The 18119-nt window shown below is 47.8% G+C and overlaps 1 long non-coding RNA gene across 1 annotated transcript; it reads left to right on the top strand.

Moving 5' to 3' along the window:
* Positions 1-8680: 8680 nt before the first annotated feature.
* LOC119372643 (uncharacterized) lies at positions 8681-12908 on the top strand. The gene is made up of 5 exons (XR_005179608.2): positions 8681-8832; positions 9609-9674; positions 10974-11080; positions 11605-11678; positions 12683-12908. It is a non-coding gene; the product is annotated as an uncharacterized LOC119372643 (long non-coding RNA).
* The last annotated feature ends 5211 nt before the right edge of the window (positions 12909-18119 follow it).

Genomic DNA, 18119 nt, shown 5'->3' with positions numbered 1-18119 from the left:
TCAGGGCCGCAGCAATCTCAGGAAGAACCCTGAATGATTGTCAGTCAAGTTTTTAGATGTCGGCAATCATACCAGCATTCGTAAATATACGGCCCGTACGCGCGTATTTAATTAATGAACCAGGTGCGCTGTGACTCGCAACAGCAGTAGCCCCTTCTAAATTTTAGTATGCTTTTTAGCATGACACCGGAATACTGCAGCGAAACTAACAAAAGAAGCGCTTTGACGCGATGGATCAAGGCCACAAAATTACAGAACCACGGTCCTGTGTTATGATTTTGTTATCGCGGAGGTGTTGGGGATGTTTTTTTGGTAGATTTACGGCCGTGCCCGCACAAGTGCGACCTCAACGGTCGCTCATGTTGACGTTGTGAGGCCTGATTCCTTCGCCAAGACCGTCCTCGCCTTCTTTCGGTCCTCGTCCGCCTTTCATAGGAGGTCTGATTCACGAAACAGGCACGTGTAAACACAGTACAACGACAGCAGCCTGCATCGACGCGTTAGAAAAAAAAAAGCATGGCGCTAATGTTCTCTGTTATCTAAATGCGAAGGCACACGGAGGCTTATAAGAGCCTCAAAGATTCGCGCACTTAATCTTGGAGGTCGTGACGCGTTTCTGAAGGTTTATTCTGACCATAAGAAAAGTGTTTTTCTTACACCGTGATTCTGAGGATTTGGCGGTGCGGCGCTCATGCCCACCCTTGCGTTCCCGCGCTCGCACGTGCTTGGCGCGTCTTCCGCGACAGCGCGGACAGCACCTCTTCGTACTTGGGCGGTAGCGTACGTTCGTATCAAAAGTCATTGGGTGAAAATCGGTTCGCAACAACCGTACTCCATTACATCGCAAGCCAATGGGCCTTGGCCGGGACCAACGAAATATTCGTATCAGCCCGAAATTCGTATGAGCTGTGATCGTATCACCGAGGTTTCACTGTAATATTATTCTTCAAACCCCTATTTTATAGTAGTCGTGACATCAAGGACAAAAATAGTGTTCCTGAACAATCTCAATAGTCTGGTGCGGCGGGGACGTTGTAAAAATAAGTAAATGTATAAAAATCTTGCAGCAAATGTGCTTTGATTACCACTAACACAAAAAGGGCGATATTTAATTAGCGTGGACAGACATGTAACATCGGTTAGTGGCGCACATGGCTGCCTGTGCAATAAGTGAAACATATTTTACCAGCACACAACTCTAGTGTGGGTGGTCTGAGATCCCTTGTCAGTACTGGCGTCGGAGACTTACCGAGGCTCCCTTGACTTTAAAAGGCCCCTAAATCACAATAGGTCGAAAGGTGATTATGGTGTTGCAGTAGTGCACGACTGCTACGAGTGCCGGAATAGCGGAGCTACGCACGTTTGATGATCCAACAGCGGCCCCCGCTCGCTTTGTTCTTTCCTTCTTTGTGCTCCGCTCGTCGGGCCCGTCTCTCCTCCTGGTCGAGTGCTCCTCCTCCCTGTGCGAGTAGCAGAGCGTCGAGGGCGCGTACCTGCCAGCAGACAAACATCTTCTTTCTGCGGATGACATCACCAGACGCGAATGTTGACGTCACTGTCAGCGCTGGGGATCACCGAAAGGCGCGGAGAGGAGGAGAAATTGTTTCCTGGAATCTGTGGGGCGGCCACGGGTCGTAGCGCTGCCTCGTTTGGCATTGTTCATCGTGGCGGCATTCTGAACACGATGCGCGCGTTTACTTGAAACGTTTTAAAAAATGTTGGAGGTGGTTTAGGGGCCCTTTAAGTGCATACCGACTGATATTGCGAACGCTGCAGCATCCTCCGTGCCAGCGCATGTTAGGCGTTCCAATTTTGTGCGCACTGCGCACGCGGCACGATTCGGGCATTTCGCACAGCAGGGTCATGGCTGAGGAAAAATCGCTCGCCGTCGGCGGCTGCGGGGACTACGGCGTCGTCCTGAGGGTGGTGTCCTTGTTCGCCGGCATCCTCGTCATCTTTGCGGTGGTGAGGCTGTTTTTGGGCATCTGTTCGTACGCCGAGGCGTCCGTGAAGGTTCTGGCCAGGTCCTTGTCAGAGGAGCAAACCAGGACAGCGAAGGAACTGCTCCAGAGGACCTTCGCGCGTCCCTTTGGTCTCTGGGGTCGCAGGGACCTCTTCGGTGGCGACATCTACGAGAAGGACTTCGACGGCGATTGCGGCAAGTAGTGCGAATACATTGCAGGGATAAGCGTACGCACGAGAGGAGCAGGTGGGGTGACCCCCCCCCCTGATCATCTAGAAGGGGGGTCGTAAAGTATGCCCCGCACGTTTACTCCGTTATTGTCACGCAGTTTTCTGACGATAACAACGGCTGCAGGCCCCTGATGTTTCATTCAAAGAACTGTTTACTTTCCATCTTTACGTCAGGAAAGACAGGAACCAAAGGTAGGCCATTGAGAGAAGCACGCCATCGCTTCATGCTCTTTTTTTCCTCATCCATTGTGAAGCGTGTTGTCATTTGGACTCGACCAACGGGAGGAGGGAGGGACGTGCTGCGGTGAAAGTGAGAAAACGCACGAAAAAAAAACTGCGGGTGGCGACGCCACCTTGAAATTCCCGCACCAAACGCCGTGATGTCACAGATTTCGACGGCTCTTTTTAGGTCATACGTAGTTCCTAATCGCTAAAAATGAAGTACATTGTCCTCTGAGGAGGCCATAGACTCAACAGACCAAGTTTCGGGAAGTTTGTTTGGGCCAATGTCGCCAAACTACGAAAAATACGCTTTGAAATCCGTGACGTCACGCGCAGAGATTTTGGCGCGAAGTTTGAAAACAACACTTTGCCCTTGATTTGCTCCTCTATTAATGAAATTAACGGCATTAGAGTTCTTAGAATACAATTTATCAATGTATAGCGATTCATTGTTTCGCTTTAATGTCCCTTTATATTAACAGAGGCGACCTTTTATGGGGCGTGGATTCGGACAGCACAAAGGCTTAAGGTCGTGGGGTGGGGAGGAGGCTACTGAGAGAGGGCGAGCTCTGCTTCTGTGGCAAATTTTAATGGGAGCGCAGCCCACTATGTCTTGCGTTACATAAATGTACATGTATGTATGTATGTATGTATGTATGTATGTATGTATGTATGTATGTATGTATGTATGTATGTATGTATGTATGTATGTATGTATGTATGTATGTATGTATGTATGTATGTATTTATGTATGTATGTATGTATGTATGTATGTATGTATGTATGTATGTATGTATGTATGTATGTATGTATGTATGTATGTATGTATGTATGTATGTATGTATTTAAACAATCCGGAGGCCCACACTGTGGCGTGCCTCATGATTAGAGCGTGGTTCTGGTCCGCTAAACCTCATATTTAATATTTTTGTTGCGTTGTTGACTAATATTTTCTTTCCGTCTGTGATGTGCAAACATGTTAAGGCTGCATTGAACGAACGAACGAACGAACGAACGAACAAATGAATGAATGAATGAATGAATGAATGAATGAATGAATGAATGAATGAATGAATGAATGAATGAATGAATGAATGAATGAATGAATGAATGAATCGTATCGTATAGTTGCATCTGATGTTGTTTCTAAGGTAACTTGTATTGATCACTACTCTGGTTGCAGAAACTAACAAATGCGACCTCTCGAAGTGTTCCGCCAAGGTGAAAGCGAACGCCGCGAAGGTGTTCTCCAGGCCCGTCCAAAAAGACGACGACAGCAGTGATGACATACCGGACGAAGACGCGCTAAGTGATAACGAGGAATCCCTGCTCGTAAGTTACACATAGGGAGTGCAGCTACCTGCATTTTTTTCTTGCCTTATCTTTTTCATATCGTTAACCATTACCAATTTAGCCATACATCGTTATAACGAAGTAGCATCGAGACTACAATTTAGTCCGTTATAGCTGATATTCGTTGTAACAGTAGAGATAGAAATCGCCTCTAACAAATTAATTGTCAGTGTGCCTCGCTCGAAAATCCTAGACGAAAAAACGCATTAGTGTAAGCTTGGAATACTCTATTAACGGCGTAATCCTTGCCCCGGACACGGCGCTGTGTCCTGTGTGTTCACTGTCGTCTCTCTCTTTTCTTGCATTCTTGTTCTGCCACAATGTTCATGAACCAACTGACCCACCTAAGAATCCTTGCCTGTCTTCTTGTAGCATTTCAACCCAAAAATGACCGGGACATTATAAGGCGAAAGTACATCAGAACAAAGTTCGTTTGACAAAACAGGCCTACATTCACATTTATTTGAAGAAGGATGTGTTGCAAACAGTTTTAAAAATGCGGTTGTGAATTGTATTTCAATATTTATTTTGCTTCTTTAAGCTACCTTCTGAGCTCTGAGCCACACGCGAATCAAATTTTTCTTCGTTACATCTGCTAGTCGGCGCTCTCGCGTTATAGAAAGAATAAGAAATGATGCGTGTCCGACCAAAGTTCGTGGTTGGTTCACTATAACAGGTGGTTCGCTGTATCAGTGTTCGTTATGGCGAGGTTAAACTGTACTTACGCTTATCGTGCTCGACTGCCGACCCGAAGGTCGCGGGATCGAATCCCGGCCGCGGCGACCGCATTTTCGACGGAGGGGAAAGTGCTTGAGGCCCGTGTACTTAGATTTAGGTGCGCGTTAAATAACCCCATGTGGTCGAAATTTCCGGAGCCCTCCACTAAGGCGTCCCTCATAATCATATCGTGGTTTTGGGACGTTAATTCCCGGCAAGTATTATTATTATTATTATTATTATTATTATTATTATTATTAGTAGTAGTAGTAGTAGTAGTAGTAGTAGTAGTAGTAGTAGTAGTAGTAGTAGTAGTAGTAGTAGTAGTAGTAGCAGCAGTAGTAGTAGTAGTAGTAGTAGTAGTAGTAGTAGTAGTAGTAGTAGTAGCATATAAACTGTACTTACGTTGGTGTAATTCATGGCTCCGCGCGTGTGCTTCCTGCGTGAGACAGAAATAACACGTAAATTGGGCTTCACCTCATCAATACTATTATAAAGGGGAAGCAAGCTTTCAAGGCTGTTTGCCTTTTTTTTTTTTCTGCGGTGGTCGGCGGTGATCAAAACTTTTGCGGCCGTCACTGAGGCGCTGATGCAAAGGGTCTGCAAAGGGACCGTGCTCTCGAGGAAAGAAAGTAGCAGGAATTCATTGTTAACCCTTACGAATTTAGTCATACTTACGTTGGTGTCGTTCATGGCGCCGCATGCGTGCGTCCTGCGTGGGAGGAAAGTAACACTTAGTTCAGGCTTCACCTCATATAGGCTATTATGAAGGAGAAGCCAGCTTTCAAGGCTCTTTTGTCCATTTTACAGCTGAGCTGTTATATGCTAATTTCCGGCAGATTACTGCGTGCATAGAGAGAGCGCATTGACCAGAAACAACCAGGGAATAAAGAAATAAGCGAAGAAAAAACATGGTCTCTTATACATTTGTTTAATAGTAATTTCTGGCGTTTTACGTCCCAAACCACGATATTATTACGAGGTACGCCATAGTGGAGGGCTTCGAAAATTTTGACTATCTGGTGTTCTTTAACGTGCACCTAAATCTAAGTACACGGGCCTCAAGCATTCTGCCTCCATCAAAACGCGGTCGCCACGGCTGGGATTCGATCCCGCGACCTTCGGGTCAGCAGTCGAGCACCATAACCACTAGACCACCGTGGCTGGTTATGCATTTGCTGAAGACGATTCGAAGGCGAAAGCGTCTTCTTTTTTTTTGTACTTCTTAAGCGATTATAATAAAAACGGAACTTCACTGAACCGTGGCGATCTTATTTTTCTTTTTTAAATGTATTTCTCTTGCCGCTTCCTTTTTTTCGACCAAAAAAAGGACGGCCTCTCGACCCTCGTTAAAGTCGTGCTGGACGCGTTCGCTGAGGAGCTGCAGGATTCGCACCCTCACCTCGACACGCGCGGCACCTCGCTGCTGTTTGGTAAACTACTCGGAGCCTGCGACCAGTTGTCGGCGAGTACGTTCGCCGATGTACTAGACCGAACGTGAGTTTATTGTACTGCGCGGTCACGAACAGTTTGGTTCAGTGGCGTAAATCATGCGGGAGGGGATTCAGGGGGGTCCTGACGTCCTTTGTGTTCGGGCGGGGTGGGGGGGGGGAGGCCTTGCAAGGGTATCCCCCCCCCCCCTCTGAAGATTTATCTTTCAAACATTACATAGCTCTATGAATATGCTAGTCGAATGCATGTTTAGGTCTCCTAGGTGGACATCACTCAAACTGCACAGAACATTTCGTATTCAGCTTTTTCTAAGGTCTGTTCATTTTGTAGTGGTAACATTGTTCAATACCCTAAGCTCTGTAAGACTGCATTGAAATTGCAACAGCAGTTCGACCGGTTTACGAAATGCCTAAATAGCGCTATACAGTTACGTGAGGTGTCAAACCCATCCTCGTTTTTTTTTTTTTTCGAAGTATGATTTGAAATGTTATATCATTAAAAATGAAACATATATATTGTGGGCACTAGTTACGTGCTTCTTTCTCATCTGTGCATTATCATAATCATCATCATCCGTTTGTCTCTCTGTCCCCATCGTCACCGTGTGTCATTCTCATCATCATCGGGTGTGTGCACGTTCGGCCCATTCTCTTCCGAGGCCTTGGGTCTAATAAACGTCGCTTCAACCAAGACCTCATAATATTTATTAAAAAAATGGCCACCATAGGAAGATTTGTGTCCCCCCTTCTGATTTCTTTTTTTTTTTTTTTTTTTTTGCATTTGCGCCACTGGTTCGGTTACTGACGTTATCTCCGCGTCTCATAGACGATTAAGGTCCCTCCCAGCCTCTTCCGTCTCCTCTTTTACGCCACTGTTTCTGCGGCGTTGGAGAGGGGGAATTCGCGCAGCAGAAGGAGAGAATTAAAGCGCACAGGAACAGTCGGTGCAATGCATGGGCGTTGGCAGGGGAGTGCAAAAGGGGCACTTCCCCCCCTTCCCCCTAAAGCCGCACCAGCGCTTCCTCCCCCCCCCCCCCGGCCGCGACGCAACACGTGTTGCACCCCCCCCCCCCCTCCTCTCACAAGACAAAATCCTCCCATGGCGCACAGCGTAAGTGCGCCAACGTCTGCAGCATGTGGCCACCGATGTGGCATCTACAGAGGGAGCGCGCCCTTGTCCGCACCGTGTCAGTTGGCCTTGAACGCAACTCGGCTACGCCACATTGCAGCACCCCTGCGTAACGACAACCTTTCGCGTTTCCATCTTATGAGATTATTAAAGACGATAGTCTTTCTTGGGGAACTTAAACGCAGAAATTTTGGTCTGTCTTTCTGTTTGTCGGCACGTCCCTCGATTCAGACACTCGGCCAAAGTTGAACCACTTGCCCAAGGGCCAGCCGTCTTGAACTGGTAGGGCTGTTCATACTTGTGAACGTTGTCGATCAAAAAGTAAATATCATGCATATCTGAGGTGCAACGTCACTAGGTAAGTATTAGGTGGCGTGTTCCTTTAATAGAAAATATATACATACGTAATTTTAAGGACCCTAGTTTCTTAAGCTGCGCTGAAAATGCATAAGAATGGAAGCTTGAGCGAGTTGGTATGCGTTATCTTTGTTGAAACAGCGCTCACTAGACGACGACGAAGTAAAAGAAGGCACAGGACAGGCGCTGCCTGTCCTGTGCCTTCTTTTACTTCGTCGTCGTCTAGTGAGCGCTGTTCCAACAAAGCTGAAAATGCGACTGCGCTGAAATTTGCCTTCCTCCGCGCCCTTCGCACGAGCTCATTGTTGTGTTTCGGTTTCGGTTCTGTATTGCACTGTACGAATGCCATGGGTTGGTGTTGAAAAACTTTAGTTTTGAGAAGGCCAAGAAGGTGAAAAAAAAAATATTTAAAAAATGAAAAAGCAGCGTTGTGGGCGGCCTTCAGGCTGCCGGTTGTGGGCGCCGCTCTGGCGTTCCTGTTTTACCCAGGCGACGTGTAAATAAAAGAGTGTGTGGAGAGTACTCGTTGAGTGCGGACGTTTCTCTGCTTCAGCGCTTCGCCGGCTTCGCGCCAAACCGCGTTTTCGGGCTGGCTGGCGTCCCCGCCGGTCGCGTTGGTCACCGCCGGTCTTCGCCTGCTGCTGCGCCGGGACTACTAGCACGCAACACAGCACTCATGTTTCCCGACGTATTGCCAGATGGCGTCCATATCTCACACAGCGCCTCTTCTATCGTCTTTACACGACATTTGCAGCGAAGCACGCAGATACGCGGCCAATTTTCTTCTTCTTCTTCTTCTTCTTCTTCTTCTTCTTCTTCTTCTTCTTCTTCTTCTTCTTATTATTATTATTATTATTATTATTATTATTATTATTATTAGTAGTAGTAGTAGTAGTAGTAGTAGTAGTAGTAGTAGTAGTAGTATTTTCAAGTACCCCCGAAGGCCTCATTACATGGGGGTGGGGGAACATCAGCATTGGTCACTGATTTCACATCACGAGCAAAGAAAGAAAAAGACGCAATAATACAAAGTTAAACATACATAATGTACAAAATAATTATATGAACGGAAACTTCAGAAAAAATAATTACACAAGAATATGGGTGCACATAAATCCGTAAACGAAGAAAAGATCGCCAAATATCACTGCAGACGCGTGACTTAGGCATCCTCTGCAACTTCTGAATGGACGCTCACTGTTCCGAGACTTCGTCGATGTTTTTTTCGATCACCGCGCGGTGTCGACGTCGCGCAGGAACGCCCGCGACATCGCCAAGGCGAGCGAGGGAGCACACTGGGACGTGTTTCGAGTCAGCACGCCCGGTGGCGCCGCCGTGCTCAAGGTCCTGCACGTCGAGTACATCGCCCGCTACGCGAAGGAGCTCTGCAACCACTTGCTGGTCGCCAGGTGAGGACGCCGTTCTTGGCACGGGCAAACAAACATACACAACCGCTGTTACGCACGTCTGTGTATTTTTTAAGGCGAACGCCTTTGATTCCCCATGAAACGCGAAAATCGACCGCTGGCGTCAACAGGAATGATACAAAATATCATCATACTTGATGATGTCATCATGCCATCACAGATCGCCGAAATTTGTGACGTCATCACATCATCGCTTGGTCAAAAGTGGGCCGATCACGGAGGCAGTGCGAAACCAAGTGAGGTGAAGAAAGCTTAAAATGCCTCCGATCCCGGAGGCAGTGCTAAACCACGTGAGTTGCTGAAAGCTTTCGGAGGAGGGGCGTGGCAGGATCAATACATCGACGGACACGAAAGAGATGACTTTCGCCTTCGAGTCATCTAAGGGGAATGCATAAATGACCGTGTAAGTTTTTAGTTAGTTAGTTAGTTAGTTAGTTAGTTAGTTAGTTAGTTAGTTAGTTATATTAGTTAGTTAGTTAGTTAGTTAGTTAGTTATATTAGTTAGTTAGTTAGTTAGTTAGTTAGTTAGTTAGTTAGTTAGTTAGTTAGTTAGTTAGTTAGTTAGTTAGTTAGTTAGTTAGTTAGTTAGTTAGTTAGTTAGTTAGTTAGTTAGTTAGTTAGTTAGTTAGTTAGTTAGTTAGTTATCGTGCCCCAAAGCCGCCCTCTCAGCATTACAGTGCGTGTGTTTTTTTAGGAGGGGCGGATGTAAACCTATACAACATCTCGTGACGTAATGGCATCATATTAATTTCTGCCAGAGCCCTGGAACGTCTAAGCGACGGAAGAGGTTCGAACTTTACCACGGGATTCGTCCTCGTCACGAGGTGAGCAAGTCGACCGTGCGTACTCACGTTGCGCCTTACTAGCACTTAACATTGCTACGACATGTTAAATTATCCTCTTTAATTTAAAGAAGGCAGCATGGCGAACTTTGCGTGTAACTCTGTGACTTGATAATAAAGACAACGTTATGAACGTTGAGCGCCACCACGACACCGCTATGGATGGATAGGATGGACGGACGGACGGAATGTATAGATGGATGGGATGCAACTGAATTTAAAAGAATGGAATGGATGTATGGACGAACGCACACATGCACACGCACACGTGCATGCGCACTCAGAAATATTCCTTCCGCGCATCATGAACCTCCGGTCAAAGCGGCACACTGCTATACAGGCATTTATATACACCATTTCGAAATCCTCTGCTTACGTTTTTTTGTAACACGAAACTGTTTTATGCCGGGGTCCACCACGGCTCCACTGACGTATTTCCGTCACGGATATGACATTGTAAAATATACATTCACAGATGGCAAAGAAAGAGACTAGAAGAAAAAGGTCCGCCAGCAGGGGGTCGGACCTACGACCCCTCGCTCCGCAGCTCGCGGCGCGAACCGACTCGGCCACAGACGGCACGTTTTTGAGCAACCTAACGGCGAGCTATTTATAATTATATACACCATTTACCATTGGCGGTACACGGAGATAGGTGGCACTCCAGCGTGTTTTCGTTATCACTGGCGAGATGGCGCGAAGGGCTCGAAGGGTGCGCTTTAAAGGTCGTCGCCCCGCGCTTTGCGATGCGCGCGCGCCTCCACAGGGCGTGGTCGCTCGTGCGCGCGCGCATTTGTCGTGATGGAGGGTGGTTTGTACGTCTTGTGCTCTCACAAGTTTGCGTTGAAGTTACAGAGAGCACGAAGGTCACTTCGCTCACTTCAGCGGCCGCTTTTGCGAAAGGAGCGCGCTGCTCACACACATAAGTTACAACTGTGACAGTTATTTCGCGCTCATCCTGTGTATACTTGTGCGTTCGTTTCGTGCGTCCTCCTTTTTGTTTGAGCAGCGCGCTTTAACTGTCGAGCTGTGAGAGCTGCTAGTTCGCGCTCATCCTGTGCGTCCTTTCTGCTCGAGCAGCGAGTTGCGAGTTTCGAGCTGCTTGCCGTTCTTCGCGTGACATTACAATTTGTTGCTATAGCATTCATTCCGTCGCCCTTGTGCCTAAATAATGCCCAACAAACGCTCAACTACGTCTGTGAAAACACGTTTCACTTTCGTGTTATACCTATTCCTATGACAGAGGGATCAGTCATGTTTCTCATTTTTCTGGGTAAACAGGGCTGTTTGCGTGTGGGACGGCTACCCGCAGGAATTGAGCGACGCATGCCGCCGGTTCGCCGCAGCACGCCGCGACACCGCATCGAGAAACGTCGACCACATCATCGGTAAGGACGTGAAAACAGGAATTAGGAAGGGAATGCTAGATTTCACTTCCCGTAATTCATTCATCCTTAAAAGCAGCTGTTTTCAGCGAGAAATAGAAGGAGAAGGGTCCGTTCCATTGTGCTTATACGTGAATGAAAAAATGGACTGTACAAAAGTATTTCAGTGCAAAATAAGCCCTAGAAGTCGCCGGTTCTAAACACCGCCAACCACCGCCGGCGACCGCCATTTTGCATAATGTGTGGGACGTCATGTGCTGCACGGAGTGGAGCCGTCGTCTTTACCGAAGTTTCGGCTGCCGTAAATCGTTTAATTTCAAAGCCAAGCTGAAGGAAGCTTAAACAGCTCGATTGCACGCGCAGCTGCAGGACCACGAAATGAAACGGTTCGCCGGAATGCTGACGCTCGCACAGCAAGCAGCTGTGCGCGAGCTTGCCACTGTCACGCTTGCCTGCATTCACGTTAGTTTTACTGCTGTGATAAGCAGTATAGTCACTTGTGTATCTATACATGCACTTGCTTTCAGACTATCGTCAGGTGCCTCAGCCTTACCTCGTGCTGCAGACGGGCTACGCCGGAATTCCCCTCTCATCGGTGGAGGTACGTTACGATGAAGGCAAGGTGCGCTCATCGCGGGACCTTGTCTCTTTATCTGATAGGTCACTGCGGAATGCAGAGAGTCGACAGTACATTCGCTAGCTGAAGCGGATAAAGCAACACATTATTTTGTTATCGAGACAACAAGTGAAAAGCAAAACCTCGTTTTCGTGAAGTCAAGACAACAGCGAACCAATTTTGTTGCATTCGATATTCTGAAAACTTAGTTGCTCAAAGTGTGTACTGTCAATGTAAAAAAAAAGGTCCTTTAAAAAGAAAGTCAACTATTAAAAGCGGACATTAATATAAAGTGATGTACTCTAGCCAGTAACACATTTCCATTATACTGCGGTAAGCGTTTTTATTTTAATTATATCAAAGTTTTATATGCGTACACAAAGAATCGATGCAAGGCATACAAATGTGCAGGTCTTAATTAGCATATTTATTGGCGATTTTTAGCACGTACGTTTTGAGAAACCACTCGGGAACGTATTGCAATATGGCATGGGAGATCATTCTTTGTTAAATAATTTAAAGCGAAAACACGTTAATCATTTAATCATTTAGCTACCTAGCAATATATGTCTGCTCACTGCGGAACAACGCGCGCCTTAGAACGCTATTTCGTTATCTATCTATCTATCTATCTATCTATCTATCTATCTATCTATCTATCTATCTATCTATCTATCTATCTATCTATCTATCTATCTATCTATCTATCTATCTATCTATCTATCTATCTATCTATCTATCTATCTATCTATCTATCTATCTATCTATCTATCTATCTATCTATCTGTCTGTCTATCTATCTATCTATCTATCTATCTATCTATCTATCTATCTATCTATCTATCTATCTATCTATCTATCTATCTATCTATCTATCTATCTATCTATCTGTCTGTCTATCTATCTATCTATCTATCTATCTATCTATCTATCTATCTATCTATCTATCTATCTATCTATCTATCTATCTATCTATCTATTGTGCCCAGACGCTGAGTGCTTCGCAAGTGGTCAGCGTCTTCCGGCAAGTCATACTCACCCTGGCCGTGGCCGAGGCAGCATTCAACTTCGAGCACCGACACCTCAGCCTCGAGAGCATTTACGTCACGAGGACGCAGAGGGAAAGCATCGAATGGAAGGTCGAGGGGAGGCTGTACCGCGTCCAAACCCGCGGAGTCATCGCACACGTCGCCGACTTCAGCGCCGCTCGCATGGATATAGGTAAGCTTTTCCTTATGTCGGCGTGGCCTCCGAGATCTTGTAATGCTCGAGCGGCTTGCTCCTCTAGCTGCCAGAGCCCTTGAAAACTCACGCGGTCCCTTATGCACCTGCCTCAGTCGACTCGAGGGCGAAAACTTTCTTCTTCTTCTTCTGCTAAGACGATGTATTGCACCTTTTGCGCGCCCTTCTGAAAGCTTTCTGCAACTAACGTGGTTTTGCAATGCCTTCAGGATCATAGGCATTGTAAGCTTTCTGAACTTCACCTTGTTGGGCACTGACTCCAGGATCGGCCCACCTTTGACCATGTCATGTGATGGCGTCATCAAGTGATGTCTAGGGATGTGACGTCATTTTGATATCTATGACGTAATGATGCTGTCATAGATGACGTCAAAAAAAAGAGGATGACCTTATTTTTAGGTCTGGCGGTCCCATGCCGCCGATTTCCCACAGGGTGGGTGCCCTCCCAAGCGACTATGAACTTTGTTCTGCCGAGCACCAGGCCGGAAGTGCGCTTAATTGTCCCTATTTTACCGGTAGGTACCCGGCGGCAGCAATTCCCTGCCTCCCACAGCAGCGGCGGATGCTCGACTATTTCACCGAGGCTGTAGTGAGTTAAGGTGCGCCCAGGGGTCCTTGCAGAACCTTATGGGGCCACCTTTCGAGATGGGTACCCATTAACAACCGAGCGCCAGGTAGGTGTACTCCTCTACCCCTTTGGAAAAAATGGTGGGTTACCGGTGAGCACTGGGAATCGAACCCGGTACCTCCCACATTGGAAGCGGACGCTCAACCATGTAGCCAAAGCTGCGGTTATAGCCACAGCTGCGGTTATAACTAAAAAGAAAACCAACCATGTAGCCACCGCAGTGGTGGCTACATGGTTGAGCGTCCGCTTCCAATGCGGGAGGTATCGGGTTCGATTCCTAGTGCCGACCGGGAACCCACCGGTTCTTCCAAAGGGGTAGATGAGTACACCTACCTGGCGCTCGGTTGTTAATGGGTACTCATCTATAAAGGCCCCATCAGGTTCTGCAAAGACCCCTGGGCGCACTTTAAACCACCACAGCCTTGGTGAAATAGTGGAGCATCCGCCGCTGCTGTGGGAGGCACAGAATTGCTGCCGCCGGGTACCTACCGGTAAACTTCCGGCCTGGTGCTCGGCAGAACGAAGTTCACAGTCGCTTGGGAGGGCACCCACCCTCCTTTCTTTCTTTTTTTTTTTTGTGATGACTTTTCGCATCACTTGTACTGAAGCCGGTGACGTGGGACACCGACGTGGGACGCCGGTCAATTTCAGCATTTGATGGGCATCTAGGACTTTCGCCTTAATATCTGTATGTGAACTTGATGAATGTTGCTCCAGTATTTGATTGCAGTCACAAAACGTTCAACGTTTCTTTTATTGCGATTGCGGTTATAGAGACACTGCAAGCGAAGACGTGCCGTCGCCGTGATGTTCACTATCAAGTAAAATGCGATAAGATCGTAACGGGAACGGCGCACTGTACCCGGGGGTATCATGATGTCCACATTGAATGTCAATATTGAACGTGTTGATATTGAATCACCACTTAGCCCCGGCTGTCATTCTATCAAGAAGTGGCACATTCTTTTCTGCAGACGATGAAACGCAGTTCTCTGATCCCCGACCACTTTGGGAAGACTGCAAGAGGGACAGATCGCTGAAGGACATTCACAGGATAATCCGGGATGATATAAGGTACGCAGGTATTCCGCACTCTACGTTTCCTTTTCTGATGCCTTTCCATCCTCAAGCGGATCATTTCACTCTCAACGCCGCAAAGCAGTACTGGTACCCCAACGCCACTGCCACTACTACTACAGGACTCTGCTACTACTGCTGCTACAATCACCCGCACTGCCGTACTTTTACCGCCACTGCCATTGCCATAAATGCTACTGCAGCCCACATTACTACTGTTCCCACTACTGCTAGCACTCCTGCTACAATCCCTAATATTACTACCACTACTATTACTAGTACCACTACTACCACCAGGCACCAGGCCCCCCACATATTTTTCAATTTTGCACGTATGCACGCACGCATACAAACACATGCACGAACGTGCATAAAGGACCCCCCCCCCAAAAAAAAAGAAAAAAAGTTCTTGCTACATTCCCCTTCCCACTGTTGTTGTACCGTTACTGTTAACTCCTGCTGCTACTACACTATGATTTATACCCACTGTCATTCATCGCTGAGGTATAGCTGAGGTGCGAAATGAACTCTGCGCGCACACTGCGGCGTCCGCAGCACCGACTGGAGCACTCGCTGTCCAAGGACGAACGTGCTGTATGCCTACCACGTGACCCGCGAGCTGGTGGATCGGTTCGCGGCGTCCCACCGACAGGACGGCGACGAGGATGAGAAGGCGGAGTGGGAGGAGTTCCAAACGTGGAAGTTCCGTCTCCCCTGGTTCCCTAGCGTCGCCGAGTTCGCGCGAGACGCGTTCGCCAGCCCGGAAGCATCGCGGTTTTCGTCGGTCGTAGCGAAGATGGGACAATTTGTGACGCGATCGTTGTCGTCGCTCACAGGCGGTGACGCGTAGACGTTATGCTATCACCTGACCTTGCTGAATGTGTGACGTTTAAATGTGTCTGACAGTATTACCGGAATGTGCAGGGGTATGCACGGTATGCTCTTCACAGCTTGCGCCCATCGTTCCATATAAAGTTTGAGCCAAGAGCAGGAATCGAGTCTGTCTTGTACTGCAAGAATGCTGAGTAGAGTCAGTCACCGATTTAAAAAAGCAAATGCGGCAGCTTGCACTAGAGGCGCAGTGCTGACTCACAGTGAAGCTAGCTCCTAGCTAGTCCCGGCTTGGCTTAATCTCACTTAGACCTAATTAGCTTAATTTGGCTTAATTAGCATAATCAGGTCACATGAAACTCAAGTACTTCGTGGGGGCTTGGTTCGAACACAGACAACTTAATCTTAATTAGCATTACTCTTAATTAGCACCACTTAGACTTAATTGGGCTTTCTTACTCTCGACTAACTCGGTCAGCAGTGATTAGTATCTTCCTGAGCCATTGGGAATTCTACTTAATTGGGTTGCCCGCTTTCTATGGCTCATACCCATTCCTGATTGTGATAGTTTTCTGGTGACGCGAACCGGCATAACGAAAAGCTTAACAGTTCCGCTTTAAAAAAAAATAAACTAACAGGATCCCTTATGCGTTCGCCTAAGACGATTCGAAGGCAAAATTTCGGGCGTGGCTATTTAACCGTGCACTTGATATCACACGAACGTCGCCTTCTTTTTTAAAATCCGGCGTCGGCGTCGTTGGTTGTGAGCGAAATCATCGTCTTGTCCGTGACAAAAAAACCGAGAAAGCTGCGAATAAAATAAATTAATAAAAATTTGCAGTGGCTTAGCTCGGCTATGCCAGGATATACGTAGCGTTAGCAAAGGTTCAGCTGATTATTCTTAGCTTTCCAGATTGTCTAGGATTATTAGCCTTCTTCTGTTCATTTTTCGTACGCTGAACCGCTAATTGCCAGGAAACTACTTCGGGATCTGATGAGATAAGCTTCTCGGCTCTTCTGCGCCGTTGAGCAGCATTTGCGCTCTCCTCCTCCGTGGCGTCACCCACCTCCAAACGCCAGTCAGAGGCGCTATCAAGTGGCTCCAGCGCAGTGTCAGACGGCGACTGCACAGTGAAGGCGAGTAGCTGCGCCGGCTGCGTGCGCACCGGCGCCAGTGTGTCTGCCATGGCTACGACGTCACTCCTCTCGAATGCGCAGACCAGCAGCGGCAAGTCGCGCGCGGCGGTGGCGGAGTCTGCGCGCGCGCCAGCGCCACTGTGTCTGCCGCGGCTACGACACCAACCTCCCGAACGCGCAGACCAGCAGCGGCGGGTCGCGCGCGGCCGTGGCGGAGAGCGCGTGAGATGCCGGCTCCGGTGAGCCAGCTGTGTGACATCACTGATCCTCGCGCATGCGCAGCACGGCTCATGAGGATCCACGCGAAATCGGCTCCGGCTAGGCAAGTGTAGCTAACGCTACAAAATGTTGGGCTCGACTGAATATCGATCCCAGGCCGTCAGCGCGGCAAGCTGGTGCTCTACCACACAGCCACGCCTTTGCTTGGAACTGCACTGAAAGTAACTTTCATGCTTCACAAACATACGCGTACTGTATACAGGTGTCACAGTACGAGATGCAATATATGGCGTGGTAGAAGCGTACATTGTCATCGGGCGTCACATTATGTGAATATCATAACGACTTGGTGGTTTAAAGCCAGCCACCCGTTACGAAAGGCACACGCATTACTGCGCGTATTCCCTTAAGACCACGCAGTGGGTGCATCGCGACTTCCAAAAAGTTTCTCACGCATAATTGCTCCTGGTTTAAATCATGCTACCCATTACATAAGGCACACACCTTAGTGCCCGTATTCTGTTCTAGGATAGTTTGAAACGGCGTTCTATGGTAGGCATTCTAGGATAGCTTGAAACGGCAAATTTTTATGCGCACCGACGTTCGTTTCCTTGCGACGCGGTTGAGGCACGCACCAAGAACCGAAGCTAGGCTAGCAGCTGAGAAGGCGATTAAGCTATCGCGTTCTACTCTCGAAGGCGAAGCTCAAGCGTCCTCCAAGTTTTTCTTTAGACACGCAAACGCTGCAAAGACGAAGTGAACGAGCAGCTCGCGTGGTCACGTGACATTCGCGCTTTTTAATGCCTTTGAGATTTAATGAGGACTAACAGACAATAACACCAATAATAACAGACAACAATGCTTTCCTTGGCATTACTGTCTGTCAGTTATCGTTAACATTGTGCCTAACAAAAAGAAACGAGCGCTTAAAAGTCATCTTTTCTTGAGATTCATTGGCATTCGCGCTTTTTAATAGTCTCGCGGGACCGCCTTGTCGTCGTCTCATGTCTCGCGATGGCGTCACGCAGGTCCCGCGTTTGATACACATAATAAGACGAGCAGACCGCACGTGTGGAACGCCAGCGCTTGCTTGCCCGTGAACGCCAACGTCTCCAAAGGGCTAATTTGTCTGTCCGAGCCAGCGAAGCGACAGCGAAACGTTAGCTTCGGGAGTTAGACACATATCTACGGAACAGAGAAGCGGAGACGAAACGCCAGCGCCGGCACTTAGAAGCACCGCGCTCGGAACAGCAAACAGTAGAAAAACAGTAGGAAGAACATAGAACAGAAAA

Source organism: Rhipicephalus sanguineus, chromosome 10, assembly GCF_013339695.2.
Source record: "Rhipicephalus sanguineus isolate Rsan-2018 chromosome 10, BIME_Rsan_1.4, whole genome shotgun sequence".
Classification (NCBI taxonomy): domain Eukaryota; kingdom Metazoa; phylum Arthropoda; class Arachnida; order Ixodida; family Ixodidae; genus Rhipicephalus; species Rhipicephalus sanguineus.
This window is presented reverse-complemented; position numbering and strand designations above follow the sequence as displayed.